Source organism: Carlito syrichta, unplaced genomic scaffold (genome assembly GCF_000164805.1).
Source record: "Carlito syrichta isolate Samal-C Ts95f unplaced genomic scaffold, Tarsius_syrichta-2.0.1 Scaffold311943, whole genome shotgun sequence".
NCBI lineage: Eukaryota > Metazoa > Chordata > Mammalia > Primates > Tarsiidae > Carlito > Carlito syrichta.
In genome coordinates, this window is record NW_007256039.1 from 58328 (window position 1) to 83693 (window position 25366).

General features: G+C 35.2%; 1 long non-coding RNA gene across 1 annotated transcript in view; it reads left to right on the forward strand.

Annotated features, from left to right (window-relative positions):
• Nucleotides 1-3848: 3848 nt before the first annotated feature.
• Nucleotides 3849-25366, forward strand: part of LOC110596651 — a 109355-nt gene continuing 87837 nt past the window's right edge. Inside the window, exons 1-2 of the long non-coding RNA XR_002482610.1 lie at nucleotides 3849-3945; nucleotides 22892-22940. This is a non-coding gene — a long non-coding RNA (uncharacterized LOC110596651). The remainder of the gene's footprint in view (nucleotides 3946-22891; nucleotides 22941-25366) is intronic.

A 25366-nucleotide genomic window follows, 5' to 3' on the forward strand; every position in this document is an offset into this window, starting at 1 on the left:
TTGAACAAGAAGGGTAAGGTCGGCAGCCTTGTCTTGTTCCAGTTTTCAGGGGAAATGTTTCCAGTTTCTGTCCATTTAGCAATATGTAAGCTTGTGGGTTTACTGTAGATGGCACTTACTGTTTTGAAGTATGTTCCTTCTATACCTTAGGTATTTGAGAGTTTTTATTAAGAAGGGATGCTGAATTTTATCAAAAGCTTTCTGCATCTAATGATATAATCATGTGGTTCTTGTTTTTACATCTGTTGATGTATTTACTTACATTTATGGTCTTGCAGTTGTTGAACCAGCCCTGCATCCTGGGGATGAAGCCTACTTGTGCATGGTGGATGATTTTTGAGATGTGTTTTTGAATATGATTTGCTAAAATCTTGTTGAGGATTTTTGCATCTATATTCATAAGGGATATCTGTAGTTCTCTTTTTTTGTTGGGTCTTTACCCAGTTTTGATATCAGTGTGATGTTATCTTTGTGAAATGATTTGGGGAGAATTCTGTCTTTCTCAATTACCTTGAATACTTTCAGTAGGATTAGGTATCAGCTCTTCCTTGTATGTTTTGTAGAATTCTGCTGGAAAGCCCTCCAGTCCAGGGCTTTTTTTTTTTGTAGATCGTTTTCTATTGCCAGAGACTGTACTGTTTTCAAATATCCTGCATAGCTAACTGCATAGTGGTTGGTACTTTAGAAGGGCCATGTGAGTGCTAATCATGATTGTTACTGTTACAATATGATTTTTGTTTGTACACTTTTATTTTGCTCCTGTGGAAATGTTTCTACGTCTCTGAAGAACTGTAAAGTTTTATATTCATTTGGATTTTCTCTACACCTTTAGGTGCTGAGAAGGCATTTCCCCACCTATCACTCTGGAAGGCATTTTTTTTTCCATCTTGCTCCCTTTATTATACAGTGAACCATCCTTTGTGTGAATTAACAGTTAGATATATAAATGCAAGGCATAACATGAGAAAATCTGAGAGAAAAAAACTCATTTTAATTTGAGACTGTAGGATTATCAGTTCTAATTAGCCTCTGGTAGACATTTATTTCTAAAACCTACCCTTCAGCTTTATCCAAAGTCAGCTAATTGTATTTCCAGATGTTTGATGGACATTACAAGAACCTCAGATTTAGTGTGAATTTATTATCTTTTATCCCAGTACTCAGTCAGTTCTGATGGCCGATGGTACCACTGTTTTTCTTTTTTCTTCAGATGGGGATCAGCAAACTGTGGTGTTTTAGAAATAAAGTTTTATTGACACGTGACATACCCATTTAAGTACTGTCTTAACCTGCTTTTGCATTAAAGTGGTAGAGTTATTTATGTAGTTGCCTTTGACACCTATGGCAAGCAGAGTTTAAAATATTTACTGTCTGGCCCTCTATAGAAAATTTGCTGACCCTTGCCTTAGACTAAAACCTTGACATCACTTTTGACTCCTCTTTTGGTATTTTCCAAGTATATTCTAGCAAGAGAACGAATCACCTTTTCTTTAAGTATTATTATTTTTTAAAATCTTTCACACATTCTGGTTCTCCCATTATTTTTACCTTCTGCATTAAGTCAGTTTCCCCACTGCATGGCTTCTTTCCCCTTGTTTTTATTTTTACATAGTGTCACCAGTGTCGTTTCTCAAAGTTTGGTTCCTCTATGTCCACTCTGCTACCAGAACAGATTTCCTTTATCTGCCCACTCAACTAGAAATTTTCCATCCTCTTCCTTAAGGCTTCTTCCACAATATAAGCCCCATCATTCTCCCATATAAGACATTATTTTTATGATGACATACTTTCCCCCTCCTTACTTTTGTTTATGTTGTGACAACTTACTAGAGCTTTAATTTTGCTTCCATTTCCACCCTTTCCTACTCCCATCTGTCAGTAAAAATCCTCCCAGATTTCTTTGTGAAACTTTCCCCTGTGTTTTCCTTTCTGCACATTCTTTTTCCCTTCATGATATGTTAGCTGTACCTTGTCTCTCTCATTAAGGGCATCTTACTTGATGCTGTATTGCTTATGTTCTTTTATATCAAATGTAAACCAATAAACTTATTGAGCACAGGGCACTTGTCTTCTTCATTACTATGTTCACTTAAACACAACATTATTTCTCAGATATTCTTAATAAGTAATTAAATTATGTTATAGAAGGCTGGCTTTTTTCATTTGGATTTAATTATTAGTGATGTTGAAGTTTCTCTGGGATGTTTGGCAGTCATTCTGGGTGTTATAACTAAAGATTCTGAACAAACCAGATGTTAACTTCTTTGTATAGTTTGCTAGTGAAAATAGAAAGATGTTTGTTTGTTTGTTTGATATTTCACATTTACTACAAAGAAAGTATTTATGTGCAACAATGTGCTGGATACTGATAAATAGTAAAAGCAGGTGGCAGAGCCAGGCAATAATTCTCTTGGATGTGTTATGCAATCTACCAAAGTCAGATTAATAAAACAAAGATCATTAACAAGTTTTCTCAAGATTCTGGGTGGAAATATGATAAAAGTGTTCTAAGAAGTTATTGAAATGAAACATGGGTGTTGTTAAAATAGTATTTTGTACTTTGCATTCATTCATTTAGTTATCCTTTATGTGCATCCCAGAACATTTTGATGTGATTATTTATCACAAAGAGCTAGTCCTGGTAATGCCAATTTTTTGTTGGCTTCCAGTTTTGGATTTGTACTCTTGAAAAAGAGTCAAAAACAGAAAAGTATGCTAGGTACATAGACTTTTCACTTCATAGCAGTTTAAAGTCACATGTTTAGAAACTGGACTATGGATATCCTCTGCTTTCTCTGTTGTTTTCAGAAACTTAAAATTCTGGGGAAGTGGGGTGGGCGAGGGACTCAGTTTGGTGGTAAAACTCAGTACCCAAAGACTGAGAAATGAAAGTAAACAAAACATCTAAACACCTCAAAACTCATATACATGAGAAAGAATTGAAGACTTGAAAATATAATTTTTAAATGGGCAAAGGATATGAATAGTTTCTAGGAAAAGATTTAATTTCTGCTTTGTTTACTGTTGTCTTCAGTGTTTGCTATAAATATGCGTGTCTGAATGAATAAATAATATCCGTAAAGATATATTGCCAGCTCCCTCCTAAGTAAAGAAATGCTTAATAAAATCTTAGTACCAGCGTTTCTAATTCTTAGAATTTATGTTGGGGAAATAATTACGCAACTGAGCATAGATTTCACATCTAGGTTTCTATAATCCATAAATACTTTCTTAAATATTCAAATATGTATACATGTATAAGACACAAGTGTCTGGCATCTGAGGTATGGTCTGGCATCTGAAAGGAAGCATATGTAGTCAGTAACTGTAGGTCATCTCATGGGAGCAGGACTGCGAAAATGTGGAAATTCCTAGGATATAGGGTATTATACCTTTGATTTACTCTTCTCTCCTGTTTGAATTTTAAAAAATATATTTTACTTTTATGTTGTCAAAAGACTTGTAAAAATATACTAAGTTTTAGGCTTGTTTTCTTTAATATTTTAAATAAGTAACTCATTTGGAGGTTTAGCTTGTCTGTCTGGAAAATGTGGTTTTCAAGAGTGATTCATATCCTTGAAAATAATGTCAAAATGATGTTTTTGTTTTGAAATGAGATGATAATGAAAGCCATTATCAGATTGGACTGCTATTATGTTCTTTAATAGTATGACAAATAGCCATATAGTACAAAAGTTCTAACTCTGTTTTCTTTAAGCAGTTGTAAGAAAATCCTGTTTCACGCTAGATGGACCTATTATTTGGAGAACTTATAAGCACTAATAGCAGTTTCCAGGAGTATCCTTTTGAGCAAATGAATTGACACTGCTTTCTCTTCAATCTTTCAGAAAAGCTCAAGAGGACAACAAGAAAGTAGTGCTGGCTGGATGTGTTCCGCAAGCCCAACCTCGTCAGGACTACCTTAAAGGCCTGAGTGTCATCGGGGTAAGCTTGTACCTTACAGGAAAAAAGAAAATCTCATTCTGCTAACACATGTAACAGCTCCATAGCTTATTTTCTATTTCTAGGTTATTCACGAGCTATGTTATACTTAAGGGTGTCTTAGACATCCGTTCCTTATTCTCCCTGAAACTTTGTCTTTTTTTTTTTTTTTTTATAATCAATATGTTTTATTATGATATTGTAAGGTACAGTTAAGGGTTAGGTATACAAATATGCTTCGTTCAGGCACCCTTCTTGATATGAGGTGTCTCCTCATCCCCAGACAGATATTTACTACCATTAAGTCCATCTCCCTTGCCCTCTCCCTCCATAGTTTCCCACTACTGTCAGTCATTTTCTTATAGTATTACATTGGATGTTCAAGGTTCACTATATGAGTGAGAACATGTGATACTCAGATCTTTGTTTCTGTGAGAGGTCACTCAGTATTATAGACTCTAGTTCCATCCAGGTTGCTGCGAAATTCATGATTTTGTTCTTTTTTATGGCTGTGTAGTATTCCATCGTGTATATGTACCACATTTTTTTAAATCCAGTCCTCTTTTGATGGGCAGCATGCTTGCTTCCAGGTTCTTGCTATTGTGAACAATGCTGCAATAAATATACGTGTGCAGGTATCTTTTTGATAGAGTGATTTGAGTTCTGCAGGGTATAGTCCCAGTAGGAGGATTGTGGGGTCATATGGGAGGTTGATATTTAGAGCTTTTAGGAATCTCCACACTGCTTTCCACAGAGATTGCACTAGTTTACACTCCCACCAACAGTGTAGAAGAGTTCCCTTTTCGCCACACCCTCTCCAGCCACTGTTATTTTTTGAGTTATTGATAATGCCATTCTGACTGGAGTTAGGTGGTATCTCAGTGTGGTTTTGATTTGCATCTCCTTGATGATTAGTGAGGTGGAACATTTCTTCATGTGTCTGTTGGCTGCTCGGATGTCTTCCTTTGTGACGTGTCTGTTCATATCTTTTGCCCATTTTATAATGGGGTTGTCTGTTTTTTTCTTTTCAGCACATTTGAGTTTCTTGTAGATCCAAGATGTTAAGCCTTTGTCAGACCTGGAGTTGGCAAATACTTTTTCCCAGTCTGTGGGCTGTCTCCCTGCTCTCTTGATGGTTTCTTTGGTTTTGTAGAAGCTTGTCAGTTTAATGAGGTTCCACTTGTCTGTCTTATCTCTTATGGCCTAACTTTGTCATTTCTTTGTAACTTTTTCAGCTAGTACAAAAACATGTTCTAGGTTCTCTTATTTAAGGAAGAATAACACAATAAAAAGCCGTAGTATAGAATTTGCATCTTTTAAGAACCTGGTCTTTGTCTGGCTGTTCATTACCATCTCTTTCCATATCATTATAACTTTCCCAACTTACTCAACTTGTACTTGTCATCCCTTGTACAGATGCCTGTTTTGGAATGCCTCATCTCTCTTTTGCCTAACCCTCAAGTTTCAGCTCTAGCATAACATCCTGGAAAGCCTTCTTTGACCACTCTTTTGAGTCTTCTATAACCCTTTCTCTGGGTTCTCTTTATTGACTCTGCAATTCCCTGTCATTTGCTCTCTTAGCATAGAGTTGTTGATTTTAGGTTTACTTATATAATTCTTTGGGTTTTTTTTTTTTGTTTTGAGTCAGAGACTTCACTCTGTCACCCAGGCTAGAGTGCAGTGGCACAATCATGACTCACCACGGCTTTGAACTCCTGGGTTCAGGCATTGCTTCTGCCTCAGCCTCCTAAGTAGCTGGAACCGCCATGCCTAGCTTATTTTACTTATATTACTTGTTGAATAAAGCTCCTTGTTTATTTAAATTGTTAGACTGACAAGGGCAGCTTTTCAATGTTTCTTTTTAAACTCTTATCATGTTTCCCCAACCTTTCCCTCAGCGCATGGTAGTAGACACTCAATAAATGTTTGTTGACTGACTGACTGAAAGAATCTTCCCATTGTATTTTTATTGTTGGCCTTTTTTCCTGTTGGACAATCAGCTCTGTGGAGACTACTGTCTATGCTCTCTCTTATTCTTTGTGGCCAATCAATATTTGTAAAATACCCTGATGTAGTTAGCATTCAGTCAGTATTGGTTGATCAAATGGTGGTGCTTCTTCCTTCTCACTGTTCTACTGAAGCTCTATGTGGTAAGCTCATCACTAATCTTTTTTTAAAAAATACTTAAAAAAATTTTTTTTTAAGTTGAAGTCTCACTCTGTTGCCCAGGCTAGAGTATAGTAGCATGGTATCACACCTACTGCAGCCTCAACTTCCTGGGCTCAGGGAACCCTTCTGCCTCAGGCTTCCAAGTAGCTGGAACTACAGGCATGTGCTACCACACCTGGCTAATTTTTTAATTCATTGTAGAGACAAGATCTTGCCATGTTGCCCAGGCTGGTCTTGAACTCCTGAACTCAGGCAATCCTTTTGCCTCAACTTCCCAAAGTGCTGAGATTACAGTTGGGAGTCACCATGACTGACTCAAAAGTCTTTCTTAATTCTTTTAAATAAAAATATTGTGTGTTCATAGAAAAAGTTCACATGAATAATTGACATCTGAATTGAGCTTTATTATGGACTTTTAAAAATGTGATATATTATTGACAGGTTCTAATACTGTGTTCTCAGTGTAATGAACTTGTTTTCTACTGTGAAGTTCTTACCCCACTAGCCAATTTACTAATCTTTGAACAAACATTCTCACTTTAAACAAACAGAACCTGAATGTTTGGTAACTTTAGTTTGTTTTTACCATTTGTCTGTTTGCATTTTTATTTCTCTTGGTTTACGGAATGAAATGAATATGAGACTCCTGACTTATCTTTTTATGTCAGACTAACTTTCTTCATAAACATAATCCTGCTATGTTAGGGAAATAGGAAACTAGTTAGAACTCTGTTTTAGAAATGGAATGTGGTAAAAGCTTGGAGGAATTAAGTTACTGGAATAGCAGAATTTCTTTAGTATGACGAAAGCTTCTTCTCTGCATACACATTATGGTAACATTTTTTTGAACTCCATTGTTTGCAGGGAAAAGTATATGTTAGGTTATAGAGGACATTTTCCAGATATAGTATAAAGGAAGACCCCTGTGCTGTCAATGTGGAAGACAATTTTCAGGGCTGATACAAAGCTATGACACATGCAAATAAACGTTTTTTTCTGTATATTCTAGTACCCATTTTGTCTTGTTGCGTAGTCCCATTATCATTAACTTTCTTAGATTTGTTTTGTTCATTTATAGTTGGAGAAATGACTTAAGAGCATGTTCTGAAAAGTAAATAGGAAGAAAATTCATACTCCTATCACCCTAACACAATTATTATAATCTTGCTCTATTATATAAATCCTTTAGACTTAACCTTAGTGTCTTTTACTTAATTGTAATGGTTAAACTGTTTTGTATCCTTATTTTTAAATATTATTTCACAAACTTTTTAACCATTTTAAATCTGACATTAATGTTCTATTGAGAGATAGACCATAATTTACTTAACTATTCCTTAATCGGTGGATATAAACATTTTCTAATTTTTAGGATATTTAATTCAAATTTAGTATATTTTGAAAAGTTTTTGAAAGTGAGATCCCATTTTTGTTAACATTTCAGAGTTCTAATTTAATTATATATTTACCAGCATTAAGTGTTATTAAAGTATAAGATTATTCTTTGTCAGTTATCAATTTTTCTCCCTGTGACAGTTGTATGACATTTAGTTTATCATCACTGACTTTTCATACATGAAAACTATGTCCACTGAACTGAAAATTTTGAAAAATTTAGATCAGGGAGTCAAAATGTTCTATAATTTGTTTAGAGGGACCTGATTCTGAGTAGAATTGTTAGAATTGCTACAAAATTAAAAACCTTCTGAAATATAATGACTTACAATGAAATGAAGAAATGAGTTATACTTTATACCAAGAGAAAACAATTCTGAAGTATAAAAAAGGATCAGTGTTTAAATTCATTGACTGGGGAAACTATTTTTAGCAGGAAGTTTGGAATTGTATGGTGTGATTGATTTACAGACTGACTAAAGAATGTGATCTCTTCAAAACATTTCTATGATGGAATATGTTAGTAGAAGTAGAAGAAAGAACAGCTATAATTACATTGTGTGGATTTATCTATGTCACCCCACAATACAAGGTGTCAATTCTTTTGAGCAAGTGGTTGAAATTAAAAGCTGCCATGAGGTGGGGACCAGTGGGTGAGCAAGCCACTTCCTGCACATTAGAGTTAAAACACATGCTGTGCCCACCCATGTTTGAAAGTGCTCTTGGGCCAGGCGCAGTGGCTCACACCTATAATCCCGGCACTTTGGGAGACCGAGGTGAGAGGATTGCCTGAGCCCAGGGGTTTGAGATCAGACTAGGCAACTTGGCGAGACCTCATCTCTACAATAAATCAAAAAATTAGCCGGGCGTGGTGGTACATGCCTGTAGTTTTAGCTACTTGGAAGGCCGAGGTGGAAGGATCACCTGAGCCCAGCAGGTCAAGGCTGCAGGGGCCATGAATGTGCCACTGCACTCTAGCCTGGGTGACAGAATGAGACTTCAACTAAAAAAAAAAAAAGAAAAGAAAGTGTTCTTGTATAAGCATTTAAGATACTTAATAGGTAAATAGAGAGATAACTACCATTGCACCGTGTTCATTTCCATCAATATCAACTTGTAGAAATGGGACATTTAATTTACTTTAGTGATTAGAGCTAGCAGTGTGATAAGAGCACATGATAAGCAGTGATTTAACCCCAGGCCTTTTATTTATCATCTGTCCCAATGTCTCCTGAAATTACCTACATGTGATTAGTGTCATTTGTGTGATGGTACATGGAAACAAAATAACAGAATATCAAAACCAGAAGTAGAGCCTGTTGTTCTCTGTGTCCAGAAGCACTGGCTTTAGTGACTATAATCTCTGAACCTCTCCCATGATGGAACATAAATCTGTCTAATTTCTTCACAGTGGAAGAGGAGAAAGACCAAATTTGAAAACATAAATGTCTTGTGTAAAAAGATCTTTTTTAACCCAAATTTTTATCTTAGCATCAAATTAATTGTTTGTATTTTATATCTAGGATAGATGTACTTCTAGGTGACCGGTACAAAATCAGATTTTTGAAAAGATTTTTTCAGGATCTCGAAACATTTTACCTTACAGTGAAAAATTTCTTTTGTCTTGTGAAAAATAGTTATGGTTAGCTACCTACCTTAGAGTTTTCATGCCACTTTTTATGACTGCTATTTGTTTGCATTATTTACTCTTTGTCTAGCTGTAGGTAGTTCATGATCCTGTGACTATACCTTTTCAGTGTTACTGTTTTCCTCTTAGGCTAATTTGTGTCTTTTATGTGTTGGGTACTGTTGTAGGTTCTGGGAATACAGCAGTATATAAAATCATGAAATATCCCTATTCTCATAGAGCTTATGCTCCAATTCTTGGGGAGAGACATCTAGTTTGAGTCCAGAGCTTCTTCAGCATCATGGAGAATCTGGTGGGATGGTTCCCTTGACCACAGTGAGATCAACTAGTTGGGAATTTCTCTTTACGGCTCAGTTGGAAATACACTTCATGTTATGTCTATCAGTTAGGAGTTTTTTAGGGAGAGATGTGTGAAATATTTATTTGCTGAGTTCTTCTAAGACAGTGTTTGCTATTTTTCAGTTAGTACAGTATTCATTATTAATAGGAATGACATTTATTGGGAAAACTGGTTCTTACTGTATTACAGGAAAGCATGGTTATGAACTTGTACATTTTGTGCAGATTTTCTCTGCCAATAAAGATTACACTTGAATTTCAACTTTGTGTTGACTCATTAGGCTTACTTTGTAATTGTAACTCTAGAAATTCTAAACAAACTGCAAATTAATACACAGGTTGTAGCATTTTAAAAGATGCACTTCACATCAAAATATATAATTTAATAATGAAAATTTGTAAATGACAAAACTTCCCCGTGTGCCAGCTGTGTGCCCTGCAGGCAAGTGGACATTTTCCTTGGAGAGCTGAACAGAAATGTGGTTTAGCACTGGTGCCTGCTTGTCTTGGATTGGTAGGTTGGTTTGCAGTGCTTTAAACATCTTTTCAGTTAGGCTACCCTACTCCTGAAATGTCAAACAGGGCCAGGTGCAGTGGCTCAAGCCTATAATCCCAGCACGTTGGGAAGCTAAGGTGAGGGGATTGCTTGAGCCCATGGGTTCGAGAACAGCCTGGGAAACTTGGGGAGACCTCCATCTGTACAGTAAATCAAAAAATCAGTCAGGCATGGTAGTGCACACCTGTGGGGCAGAAGGATTACCTGAGGCCAGTGGGTTGACACTGGGGTGGCTCTGAACATGCTACTGCACTCCAGCCTGGATGATGGAGTGAGACTCCAACTACAAAAAAAAAGAAAAGAAAAGTCAAACAGGATTGACTTGGCTATTTCAAACATGAGCACTTTTATGTGAATAATTTGAAAGGGGCTAAATTTGAGGACATTTCTGTTGTATGCTATGTTGCAAGAGGTAAACACATTCTCCAAGTGGAGCAGCACCCTAGTAACAACGGCGTCGACAGGAGGGCAAAGCTTGAAAACCCTCCCCTCCCCTGTTTGTCCCTATTTCATGTCTTTTCTTATTCCTATTTCTTCTTGTTAGATTCTCTTTCTTGAGTCTTCATTATTAAAAAAAGCATTATTTTAACAGATGTCATGAAAATTGAAAATCTCTTTCCTGTTTTTCCCTTTCTAGACCTGTTGCTTTGACTTTTTTGTGAAAGCACCTATATACATGTATGTTTTTCACCTACTGAGTTATTGAAATGTAATATATCATAGTGATTAAGAGCATGGATTCAGGAGCTCAGTTGCATGGATTCATGTCCCTGTTCTACCTCTTCTTCACTGTGTGACCTTGTACAAGTTACATAACCACTCTGTATCTCAATTTCTTTATCTGTGAAGGGGTGATAATGATAGAACCCAATTGTGAGTTTTTTAAGGGTGAAATCCGTTAATACGTGTAGTGAGCTTAGCATGATGCCTGGTACATTGTGCTCTGTTTGCTGTTTTTAAAAATTAATCAATTCACTTAGCAGTAGAATCAACACTGAGTATTACTCTGTGTCTAGAACAAAACTATTTTCTGGAAATACTGAGCATCTTTTCCCTAAAGACCATGAAACCTGATGAAAGATGCAAATCCTTTGATAACGTACATAGGAGCAAAGGACTGTGGGTACACACAGAATGAAGCCATCCTTAAGTTGGGCTTCAAAGGTTAAGTAATGGTTTGATGAGTGGAGAAAGGAGAAAGGGCTTTCAGGGGGGAGCAAAAACATGCTTATGCTTATGTGTGTGTATGTGTGTGTGTGTGTGTGTGTGTGTGTGTGTGAGGCACCTGGAAAAGAAAATGAACAACAGGAAGTGAGTGTAGGGGGGGTGTTACGAAGTGTAGTTTGGTGTAATGCAGATAGGTGATGAATAGGACAGTGTCGGTGGAGAGAAGGGGGCTGCACTCAGTGAATGACAGGAGGTCTGTATGCTGGGGAGGGTAGCATGAACAGTGAGGGTGGGAAGCAGTATCATGAGTGGTTGTCTCTTCATGTCCTTCATGTCCTTTATTCATTATCTGTTCTTGTATGGTAGCGGTACTGATCCTATTTTGTATGAGTCACATATATCAAGGTATAATTAATAGTATAATTCACCTTTGATGAATTTTTACTATTATGATATAGAAATTTCCATTGCACTAAAAAGTTCCTGTGTCCTTTTGTAGTCAACCCTGCCCTCCCCTCACCTCCACCGTTTAATCCTTGCCAGCTGTTGATGTGATTTCTGTCCCTATAGTTTTGCCTTTTTGAGAATATCATATAAATGAATGTTACTTGTGTCTTCCTTATTTCACTTAGCATCAGTATTCATCCATGTTGTTTTATCAGTAATTTGTTCCTTTTAGTGCCTAGGATTATTTTATTGTATGGATGGATCACAGTTCATTGCTTCACCAGTGGCTGGACATTTGTGTTGTTTTCAGTTTCAAGCCATTATGAGTAAAGCTCCTATAAAATTCATGGACAGGTCTTTGTGTGGATGTATGTTTTCCTTTTTCTTAGGTAACTACCTAGCAATGAGCTCGTCATGGTAGGCATCGCTTTAGCCTTTTCTTTCTTTCTTTTTTTTTTTTTTTGAGTTGGAGTCTCACTCTGTCACCCAGACTGGAGTGCAGTGGCCGCTCCCGGCCACTGCAGCCTCGACCTGCTGGGTTCCGGCGATCCTTCCGCCTCAGCCTCTCTTTAGCCTTTTAAGAAACTGCCAGTGTTTTCCAACTTGACTATACCATTTTGCATTTCCACCACTAGTTCTGCTGCTTTGCATCTACCTCAGTACTTGGTATTATTGTTTTTTTTTTTAATTCTAGCAATTTGTGAGATGTGTTGGTGATTTCTCACTGTAGTTTTAACTTGTGAACTAATGATGTATAGCATATTCTCATTGTAGTTTTCTCTGTGAACTAATGATGTATAGCATATTTTCACATGCTTATTTGCCATCTGTATATATCTGGTAAGGCGTTCAAATTTTTTACTGTCTTCTCCCCTTTTTTTGGTGAACTTGAGCTAGAAAACTTTCTTAGAGTGGACATAAAAACCTGAAACTATGAGAGAAAAGAAGATGATCATTTTGACTTCATTAAAATGAAATACTTCCCCCCCCCAAATGATTCTGTTAAGAAAATGAAAAGACAAGCCTCAACTGAGAGGAAATATTTGCAAAATATTTATCTCCTAAAAGATTTTTGTCCAGAATTTTTTTTAAACACCCTTCCCACCCCCTCAGAATTTTTAAAGACTCCCACAACTCTAGTAGGAAGTCAATCTATTTTAGCATGGGGAAAAGATTTATCAGAGATTTTTTTTAAATCATGGTTTTCTTTTTTAAAAAGTATGTTAAAAATAAAATTTATTATATATTTAGAGCTTATGATATGATGTTATGGGATACATATAGATAGTAAAATGGTTACTATAGTGAAGCAGCTTAACATATCCATCATCGCACATAGATATTATTTTTGTGACAAGACTTATTTAGCATAATCTCTAATGTAATACTTTACAATTTTATTAACTAGAGTCCTCATGTTGTACATTAGATCTCTAGACTCGTTTATCCTACATATCTGGTACTTTCTATCCTTTGACCTAGTCTCCCTATTTCCATACCCTTCCTCCCACTTCCTACCCACTACTCTCCTGCCCCTAGTACCCACTGTTTCATTCTCTATCTGTATACACTTACCCATTTAAAAAAAGATTCTACAAATAAGTGAGATCATGCAGTATTTTTCTTTCTGTGTTTGGATTATTTCACTTAGTTTAATGTCCTCTAGGTCCATCCTTGTTGTGGTAAAATGTCAGGGACTTCTCCTTTTTAAAGGCTGAATAATATTCCATTGTGTATTTATGTACTACTTTTATTTATTCCTTTGTTGACAGACCCTTCAGTTATTTTCCTATCTTGGTTATTTCTAATAATGCTGCAATGAACATAGGAGTGCAGATATCTTTATGAGATGGTGATTTCATCCCCCTTGAACCAATATAAGGAGGAGGGATTGCTGGGTCATATTTATCATGTTTTAATTGCTTTTTAAAATTTTGATATAGTAGAAACCTGTAATTTTTAGGAGTGAGTGGGTAATTTGTTCTGTGTTTTAACATTTAAAGGTATCTAATTCTCTCTCCTTTTGAAGTATGAAAAAGATTTATTCAACTCATTAGTCTATTTGCAGTGTGCTGTGGATACATAAAGCCAGAGATTTTGCTATTATTTTACATTCTTCTTCTCTGCTTAGTAGAGTGTCTGGCTCAATAACTATTTATTTTTGAAATATAAGCTATACATTTAACTTTAATTTTTTCATATTGTTTTCAGTTATTCCAACAACATTTATTTCCAGTTTTTTCCTTTTCCTCTATTTATAATGTTAACACTATAATATGTTTATTTCTTAATTAGTGTATTAATTTTCTATGCTGCTCTAACAAAGTATCACAACTGTAATGATTTAAAGCAGTGGCCTTCAACCTTTTTGGTATCAGGACTGACTTCGTGGAGGACAATTTTTCCACAGACAGCGGAGGTTGGGGGATGATTTCAAGATGATTTAAGTGCATTACATTTATTATGCAGTTTATTTCTATCATTATTACATTGTAATATATAATGAAATATATATAGCATCACTGCCTCAGCTCCATCCCAGGTTATCAGGCATTAGCTTCTCATAAGGAGTACACAACCTAGATTGCTCGCATGCGCAGTCCACAATAGGGTTCATGCTCCTATGAGAATCTAATGCCACTGCTGATCTGACAGCAGACGGAGCTCAGGCAGTAAGCCAGCGATGGGAAGCAGCTGTAAATACAGATGAAGCTTTGTTTGCTTGACTGCTGTTCACCTCCTGCTGTGCGGCCTGCTTCCTAATAGACCGTACACCAGTACTGGTTTGTGGCCTGGGGGTTGGGGACCACCTGGTTTAAAGCAACACATATTATCTTACAGTTCTGGAGGTCAAAAAGCAGACATGGGGTTTTACTGGACTAAAATCAAGACATTGGCAGGGCAGCATTCTTTTTTGAGGCTCTAGGGGAGTTTGTTTTCTTGCCTTTTCTACCTTATAGAAGTTGCCCATGAGCCTTGGCTTGTGGCCCCTTCCTCCATCTTCAGAACCAGCAAAGCTCTATCTCTCCCATGCTTGTTTTGTCATTGCTTCACTGTCCACAGGTGGAAAAATTTCTTGGCTTTTAAGACTCATGTGATTAAATTGTACCTTCCTAGATAATCCAAGTTAATCTCATCTCAGGTCTCTAATCTTAATCATATATGCAAAGTCTTATTGCCATGGAAAATAGCATATTCACATATTCAAGGATTAGGATTTGAATGTCTTTGGGAGGCCGTTATTCTGCCTACAATGTATAGCATTCCTTTATTTGTTAATATTTTACATCTCTAATGTATATTTCTATTTCAGTTTAGCATTACTCTGTTTAATTTTTACTCTTAAAAATTTTTTTTTACTTTATAACATGTTCTATTATTTAATAGGAGTAACCTAATTTTCCAAACAATATTTCTCTATGTGATTGAGTTTAGCCTGTTGCATTTTATTTTTTATTGCTGAGTTTTTGTCCCTCTCCACCCCTCAAAAGTTTGATGGATATTTTTGTTGCATTTAAGAGAAAGAAAGGTTCCTGGTATTGATCTTAGTTTTGCTGGCATCCTTCTAGCCTGGCCTCATCTTTCAATTAGTAGTTCTTATCTCTAACTCTGTGTTAGTTACTCACTGGTCCCATTCAGGTAGAAAATATGCTTTCAGTGGTATGAGGAATGTGCTGTCACATAACTTGTGGTGAAAGGGCTGTTTCTACCATTGGAGAAGAATCTTTTTGAATGACAAGATGAAAGTTGATTAAAATATACTGGAAGATGAGAAAGTTTCGTTTGAATTAAACCATATATTACATCAGATGCTCTCTTGGGTAACACATTAGCAAACTTGTTCATGGGCTTGTGAGTTCAAGAAATCTTTCTTCTAATACATTTAGTTGAAACATGTTAAGTTAGCTTAATGACTGCTGTGAACTTCTCTGAATTTAAAAGATTTGGAAATGGAGTTCTCTCCCAGTACCATTTAAGGTAAAGACTTTTCTTAAAAACTTGAAGCAACATTTTTAGAGCAAGTTTTTTTTTTTATAGAGAAGTTATGATTGAACATTGATCTATCAAATGCTGATTTTTTGTGATCAAACTCCCATTGTGGTAAGAGTGAAACATTTGAACATATGTTTGATGGAAAAGACTTTCTATGTATGGTAGCACAATTGTCCTTTCCACCTCATACCACTCTCACATTTTACTTTCTTCGTAGCATTTGTCATGATCGGAAATGAAGATTTTCAGTTACTTCATGTTGTCTTCCATTAGAATGTAAGGTCCTTTAAGCTGAGATGTTTTATTTTTCACCAGTATGTTCCAAGTTCCTAGAATAGTGTGAAGTTCATGGGTAGTACTTAACAAATATTCGTTAAGTGCATGCATTTCTGCCAGTGGTGATTTATCGGAGTTTGGAGGGAGTACTTGTTGCGTAGGTCTCTTGAAAATCCAGGATCACTTGATTGGTATTTTGTAATCATTTAGTACTACCTTCCAGTGCATAAGCAAAGGGAAACTTATCAAATGGACCATCTATTTGGTTCCTGGGCAAGATCTACTAAGAGAAATTGACAAAATTCTAGCTCAATAACCTTCTGCCTCAGTACCCATACTCTCAGAAATAACAGTAGTATCTCCTGCCTAAGAGCATAGTGAGAATTAAATGTGCTAAGGTATGTGAAGTGTCAGCACAGAGCACGAAACAAAGTAATTGTTTAAGAAATGTTAGCTGTCACTGTGTTACTCCAGTCATTAACTTATCTAGCTGCTGGTTGTTCAGGGAAAAACATACTTCAAGTGCATACTAAAGCAGAACCTTTGACTGTAGAATAATATCAACTTGTTCTCTGACAACCTCAGATAAGTGAACTTTTTTTCTTTTTTTAATTCAGCCTAGTTGGCAAAATCATGTTTGAAATGTGTGTTAGTTTCCTAGGGCTGCCACAACAAATTATTGCAACCAAGTGGCTATCTGAGCCATTCCGGAAACCTGCCCTTCTCAGTGTGGTTGTCAGTAGCCACATGTAATTATTTAAATTCATATTTAAATTCAAATTAAGTCCTCAGTAACAGTAGTCACATTTCAAGTCCGTAATAACCACATGTGACTGGTGACTACCACATTGGACAGCACAGCACATACACATTTCCTTTATTACAGAAAGTTCTACTGTCAGCACTGCTCTAAACAATTAGAAACTTCAGAATAACACTGTTTATTTGCTTTAGGTGTCATTTTATATGCTAGTTTCTTCAACACATGTTTAGTTATAAATTTGGAGTAGTTCATAATAGCTGAATAGAATATTTTTATGGATTTCTTTTAAAAGTTCTGCGCAGAATGACTCATTAATGTTATTTCTGAATTGTTTATATGCCAATTCCTTTCTTCATTGTTGAGAACATATGGATCAGTAACAGAACATACTGCATGTCCTTTTTTTCTGTATATTTATAACTAAGTGCCTGAAGGACACAAGATCCTGTTTTATTTATTTTTCTTGAATTATATGCCAGAGAATAAGCTCTTGTGTATTCAGGGCCTCAGTTTATAGTATTAATTAAAAACAACTTTCTTTTTCTTCCAGAATGAATCCAATATATTCTTCATTACTCTATGTGAATTTGGAGTGTGTTTTCCTGTTCATGATTGTTTTTTCTTCTTCTTGGCCCCCCATTCTTTACTTTTTCTTTTTTTTTGCTCTCCAAGCTTCTCCTTCCTCTGTGTAACTCCTTGTCCCCTGACTCTTGTCTCTCTTTGTCTCCCCTTCTTTCTCTTTTTTCTCCCCACTGCTTCCTCCTTTGTCTTCCTTACTGGAAATAGAAATGGATGCAGTATTTTGAAAAAATCATTTAATAAAATTCTTTGTTTGTAATTAAGTACTTTTTAAAGATCTTAGAGTTCCTCTACACCATCTAATATTAAAATTATCATCTAGTGATTTAAATGATCATGCATGGGTAATATCTTATTTCTCTGTCATAAAAAGCAAGTGTAATCAAGTACTGTCTTAAATTAGAGGCTCTGTTTTCAGCTATATACATTTAAGCAAATTCCATGTGACCATCAAGGTAAAAGAAACTCTCTCTTCGTTTCTTTTATGCATGCATGTGCACATATACACATATATACTTAAACCTTTCATGTTAACATAATATCATACTTATGGAAATGTTACAAAAATAAACAGAGTTTCCATATACCCTTTAAACCTTTACCTGGATTTCTCATATACTAGTATTTCAACTAATTTGCTTATTCTCTTTCTTATGTATACACATTGTTTGGGGATGCTCTTGAATGTGAGTTGTAAGCGTAATGCCCCTTTACTTCTAAAGGGGCATATTTCAGAAACTAGGACATTCTTTTATATCACTACAGTACAATGATCAGAATTGATACAATACTATAAACTAGTGTATAGACTTTATTTGGATATTGCCAATTGTTTCCATAATATTCTTTATAGAAAAAGAAAAATCCTAGATTTATAGTTGTATTCAGTTGTTAGGTTTCTTTAGTCTCATTTAATCGGTAACATTTTCTCAGGTTTTCCTTGAGTTTCATGACCTTGACATTAGAACATTTGCCCCCTCTCAACTTTTTTTTTTTTTTTTTTTTTACTAATAGCAACTTTATTGAGATACAATTCATACACCATGCTGTTCACCCACTTAAAATATATAATTCAGTGGTTTTTAGTTTATTCACAAAGTTGTGCAGCCATCACCACAATCAATTTTAGAACACTGTCGTCACTCCACAAAGAAACCTAGTACTTCTTAGCACTGCCTTCCATTTCTCCCACCACTCATCCATAGACAGTCACTGGCCTGAATTATCTCTGTAGATTTTTCTGTTTTGGACATTTCATATACGTGATCTTTTTGTCTGACTTTTTAAATGTAGCATAATGTTATGTCACGTAACAATATTTTATTCTCTTTTATGACTTAATAATACTGTCATAACGATGTTTCAGTCAGTTACATATATACTGCAAAGGTCCTATAGATTATAATATGGTATTTTTATTGTACCTTTTGTATGTTTAGATACTTACATTGTGTAACAATTTGTCTGTTTATCAGTTGATGGTCACTTGGATTCTCACCTTTTGACTATTATGAATAATGCTGCTGTAAACATATGTGTACAAGTTTTTACATTAACATGTATTTTCATTTTTCTTGGCTATATATCTAGGATTGATATTGCTGAATTATATGGTAATTCTATGTTTAACTGTTTAAGGACCTGCCAGACTATTTTACAAAGGGCCTTTATCATATTATTACATTCCCATCAGCAATATATAAAGACTCCAATTCCTCAACATCCTTGCCAACACTTGTTCTTTTCTATCTTTTTTTATGAAAGTCATTCTAGTATCTTATTGTGGGTTTAGTTAAATAGTGGTAAAATTTACAAACACTAAAATTTACCATTTTAATCATTTTTAACTGTAGTTTAATGGCATTAAGTACATTCACATTGTTGTGCAACCATCATCACCGTCCATCTCCAGAATGTTTTCATTTTCTCAAACAGAAATTCAGTACCCATTAACCATTAGCTCCCCACTCCTCTGTTGTGGTTTTGATATGCATTTCCTGGTTGGCTGATGATATTGAGCATCTTTGTGTGTGTGTGTGTGTGTGTGTGTGTGTGTTTGGGGAAGCTATTGTTCTGTCTTCTGTGGAGAAGTGTCTCTTCAGACTCTTTTCCCATTTTGAATTGGTTTATTTGTCTTTTTATTATTGAATTTTAGAAGTTCTTTATATTTTCTAGATACAAATCCTTTACCAGATATATGATCTGTAAAAATTTTCTCCCATTTTCTGTTGTTATTGTCTTGATGGTGTCCTTTGAAGTACCAAAATATTTGAATTTTGATGATATCCAATTTATCTGTTTCTGTTGTTATTTTTGCTTGTGTTTCAGTGTAAGGAGCATTGTGCAATTTAAGCTTCATGTAGAATTATGGCTGTGATATCTTCTAAGAGTTTTATAGTTTTATCTTACTTCCAACTTTTTAACAGACTGCTTTCTCTACATGCTGCTCTGACTCTTCTGAAAGAATACGACTTCTTATGTATTCCATGCAACTTCTTATGTATTCCATGTGCTTCAAGAGTCTATGCCGTGATCACTTTGAGCTTTTATATTTCTAACTGTACAGGAAAGCATTTTTATTCTGGCTCCATCATTGATGCGCATCTCATTTTAACTTCTGTTTTTCTCTTCTTCTATCCTCTATTGATATCTTCTTGGTCATTCACCCACATTCACTGGAAAATTTGACCAGCTCTTCCCTATCCTCCTACGGCTCTTATTACCTTGGTCAGCCTGAGTGTCTGGATGTGATGTCTCACCAACATTATAACATCTTAGTTTGTTGTATCTCAATTCCAGTGGTCATCATTTGCACCTTGTTTTATTAATCTGTTCCCATTGTGAGATCTTGGACTTGCTATTTTTCAGAAATACTAAATGCCTGTATCTGTAACTCTGATTATAACTTCTATCTTGTTTCTTTTCTCCTTTTATCATTCTTTCTCTTTTTTCCCCTTGTTCTTTCCTTCTCCAAACACCCAGACACTTCATTTCTTCTTTCTGGTTCTTCTTTTTTTTCACTGTCCAATGTATTCTCCAAACTTTGTCTCATCCAAAATGCATAGTCAACTTTCTTTTATCTACTTCTTTCAAGTTCACTCCATAAATCTCTTTTGCTGTTTCCCCTGCCCCTTGAACCATCCTAGTGTACATCAGATGCTCGGTAAACGATGAGTGAATAAATGGTGGAATTAACAAAACTTGGATCAATCTATTTGTCTGATTGGGTTCTACTCAGAATTGCTGGGCCTTGAAAAAAATTATAACTACACATAGAATAATTGCTGTAAGCTCATGATCTCTAATTTAAACCGGTATCTTTCAGTACCTTCTGGCAATTTTTATGCATCCCTAGCCTTCACTCTATTTTATTCTCTGCAACAGGTATTTTTAAATATTTACTCTGTTCTTATTTCACAATATACTTTACCACTCTTAGGAGATGAACTTGCTTCATACTCCACTGAGAAAAATTGAGGCCAAAGGTGGGAATTTTTTTTAGCATCTCTAACCACTACAAGAATACTGGCGTCTGTTCTCAAGCTTTCCTCCTAACCTCTTGTTTTAGGGGAAGACTTGGCCCTTTTCTCATTCTGGGCTTGTCTCTCAATCTGTGTTTTGGATCTTACCTTGTCCATTTCCTGAGGGACATTGCTCCATTAATTATTTTTTCTGTCTTTAATTCCTGTTTGTCTACTGACTTTCTCTCCTCAGCATGTAAACAGCAATAATAATAGGATGATAATAATAGTAATAAGAAATAGTTAAATATACTAACTTAAACCCATATACTCAATATATTCAATATTCTCTAGCCATCAGGAGTCCTCTTTCTCCTTCCCTTTAAGAGTAGTCTATATTAGCTCTCTCCATTTTCTTATTTATGACTCATTACTAGTGAACTCTCTTTTCCCTCTAAGTTTATTGACCCCTTTATTGTTAAATCAAGCACACTCATTTTAGTCTTTGTGTTACCTATCTCTGTAGCCTTTGGCACTGTTGGTCACTCCCTCCTCTTTGAAATCTTAGTTCTGCTGGCTTCTTTGATCACATTCTGTAGGGAAGGCACATAGATTTAATAAACCCAGTGTCCAATGGTTCCAGTGCTTTCCAGGTAGATGTAACTCCAGTTAGGTGGGTTTGTTGGAGACTAAAAACCTAACATTCTCTGAGATTTACTTTGCTTTCATGAGGTTCTCAGTAATTATTGCTGCTGCTACAGAGTATCATGGGATCAGAGTGGTATTCAGGTTCTGCTCTCAGTAGTCTTATTTCCTACAAGACACTGAGAACAAAGGAATATTTTTAAGAGACTTGCCATTACATTTTTAGTAAAATCCTTTAAACAGATTCTTCTCTCATGTGAGTTCATTATAGCATTGTATTTTTTTCATCAAAAGTAGTATAAATGAATGCATCGTTGTACATCCATACAGTGATGTACTAGGCAGCTAGTAAAATGAATGAAATATATCTATATAGATTGATGACATATAGAAAAAAAAATCAAGAAACAGGTCTGTTTTATGTATGTATTTATATATTTGCACCACACAAATATATATATTTTTTTCTCCCTTATTATTTGTAAAAAAGAGTAGGACTATTGAGAAGACATATATAAATGTTTGATACCAGAAAATATCTTGGTGTCTATTCATCAAACCGCTACAAGTGATTTTATCTGAGCAGTGAAAATAGTGGATGGAGGATGTTATGGTTTGCTTTAACTTATTTCCTTTTTATATTTCTATTTTGTTTGGTCTTTTTGGTGATTTTTTCCTGCAATACAATTGATAATTTGAGAGTTTTTAAAAGAGAATCAACGTTGATCTAGTCTTACTTTCTTCGTTTAGCTTTTTAAGTCATAATATTACTTTGCTTTTTAAATTTTTCTTCTAAATTCTGGCCATGCTTACTCAGTTTTCTTAGTGGGCTTCTCCTATAATAATCCTCTTTATCATAACCTCAGGAGTCATCTTTGATTCTCTAGAAAGCATTCCTGGATCATTTCATCTGATTTTATTGCCTTTCCTCTGTACTCCCATGGCACCCTGGATATTCTTCCCTAATCTCTGGTGAACAGAACAGGAGCTGTGTTATTTGACTTTGTATTTCGTGAATCTGAGTACAGTTCTCAGCACATGGTAGAGATTCATTCAAGGGGTTCTGAATATTAAAATAATAAAGAATGGAATTTGGAACAGATCTCCTTAATACTAGCATGTTCTTTTGTGTAGGTTATGCCGGGATTTTTTTTTCTTGAAGCTCTGTGTAAGAAGTCTTAATTAAACTTAAGTTTATATCTCAGTATGTTGATAGGTTATTCTAACACAACTCCTGGTGGTTTATTTAAATGCAGTATAATTTCTTCACTTATCATTGGAGAACAAGTGAATTTTATAATTTCATACTTCATTGTAATATTATAATTGCATACTTCATTGTAACACAGAACATTAATATAGAATATTTTGTATAATATCTCCAAATATATTAAAGAAAGCCTGCATTGATATGCTTAGAAAATGTGTAGCACTGATCTAAGCAGAAGGATAAATACAGATTTTTTTTTCTCTTTGTAAATTGCTTTTTAGTAATTTGTTTTCTTTTCTAGGTTCAGCAGATAGATCGTGTGGTAGAAGTTGTGGAGGAAACAATTAAAGGTAATTGTTGAAAGTGAGGTAAACATGTATATATTTTCTGAACTACGTTATAAAAATACCACTTAGTTAACACTTACTGAACATCATTATAAAAGTTACTCTTTTAGATATAAAAATCATAAAATTTTGTCTTTGGCTTCATGCATTCGCCAATCTAATATTTGAAGCAAGAACTCTACTGACAATATTTATTTGTCTTATAGATGAATCAGGCTGGGCATGGTGGTGCATGCCTGTTGTTCTAGCTACTCAGGAGCCTGAGGTGGGAAGTTCACTTGAGCCCAAGAATTGGAGACTGCAGTGAGCTGTAATCCCTTTAGCTTGGGTGACAGAGTGAGACCTCATCTCTAAAAATCAATCAATCATATCACAGTTTTTAAAAAGTCTTATTTTACGTTTGTAAAAAAATGGATTTAGACTGAGTCTTGGTTCAGAAGACAGGATTTAATGAATTTTAAAGAAATGTAATTTTTTATTTGCACTTTTTTCATATTATATAATTAGTTGTAGTTTCTTTCTTTTAAGATACTTTTGAAAGTAGTACTTAATTTTGATTACTTCTTTAAGGTATAGTTTTTATAGTTGCACTAGAAAAGAGAATTATGCTTTATTTCATTAGCCAATGGTCATTGAAACATTCTTATTGAAGTCACTGAGAAATAAGCCATATTCAATTCTGTGGTTTAATTTTAAATATTTAAAGGATATTTTTCCTTTGTTAGATTAGTATAAATGAAAACCAATAATATGATATGGAATATTAAGCTCAATGAATTGAAAATGTCACTTAAAATTACTGTTTTGTTATAAAAGAGAAATTTATGTTTTAAGAAAAACAAATAGACTTACATCTGCCAAATTGAAAATTTTAACTCTATACTTTTTCTGCTGGTCTGTGTCTACTACTATTCACATGCTTTTATTCATTAAGCTTGAATCTTTGATTTATTGGTGATTAATTATTACAGGATATGAGAATGAGACTATAGCTTAATCTTCTTTTGACATTCCAAAATAAAATGAAATATCAGGATTAAAAATTTTATAGCAATGATTATTTTAAATATTTTTTTCAAACTATTCCTTAACCCAATTATGGAGAATCTAGAAGTACTAGATTGTATTGTGTACTGTACTTAACAATGTGATGGACACTATGCTAAACACTTCATGTGGATTAAGCCATTTAGTCTTCTCAGTAGTATTGGGAAGCAAAGTGGGTATAAATATTTACTCATTTTGCAGATGAGGAAGTTGAGCCACAAGGGCATCCAACTAGTAAGTGCGATAGAGTTGGGATTTGAGTCCCAACTCAAATCTGGCTCCACACACAGCCTATTCTCTTACATTGTGTTATGATTCACACTATACTGTGATTGCTCTCTCCTAGTTGAAATTCACTGCCAGTCGGGCTCAGTGGCTCAGCCTGTAATCTCGCGCTTTGGGAGGCTGAGATGAGTGGATTGCCTGAGCCCGCGGGTTCAAGACCCGCCTGGGCAACTTGGCGAGACCTCATCTCTACAATAAATCAAAAAATTAGCCTGGCATGGTAGTACATGCCTGTAGTTCCAGCTACTCAGAAAGCTGAGGCAGAAGGATCACCAGAGCCCAGGAGGTCGAGGCTGTGGTGGCCGAAGCAGCCACTGCACTTCAGTCTGGGTGACAGTGAGACTCCAACTCAAAAAAAAAAAAAAAAAAAAAAAATTCACGGCCATAAAGGTTTTTCGATTGAGCTTGTTAAGCAGTGCTTTCAGATGCTTGAGGTTGTTGTTACCTTATTCATCTTTTGGTTTAAGTCCTAGGCACGTACTGGTCTCTTAGTGATTTTTTTAACAAAATTAATGGTGATGAAGATAATATATGAGGAAATCTAGGTGACCTTGGTTATGGCAATGACTTTTTAGATACAACATCAAAAGTATGATCTATAAAAGAAATAATTGATAAGTTGAATGTTATTAAAATGAAAAACCTTGGCTCTACAAACGATACTGTTAGAATGAGAAAAAGGTAAGTCACAGAACAGAAGAAAATATTTTCAAAACACATATCTGTTAAAGAAATATTATCCAAAATATATGAAGAACCCTTACTACTCAACAATAAGAAAATGAACAACCCAGTTAAAAAATGGAAATGACCTGAACAGACACTTAACCAAAGAAGAGGTACAGATGGCAAATAGGCATATAAAAAGATGTTCAGCATCATATATCACTAGTGATTTGCCAACTAAAGCAATATGCAGTGTAATGTTATATTCCACTACACTCCTATAGTACAAAGGTCAATATCCAAAATATTGACAACACCAAATTCTGGCAAGGATGTGGAGCAATGGGAACTCTTGTTCATTGCTGATGGGAATGCAGTAGGCCACTTTGAAAGACAGTTTGTCAGTTGTTTTGTTTGTTTTTTTGAGTTGG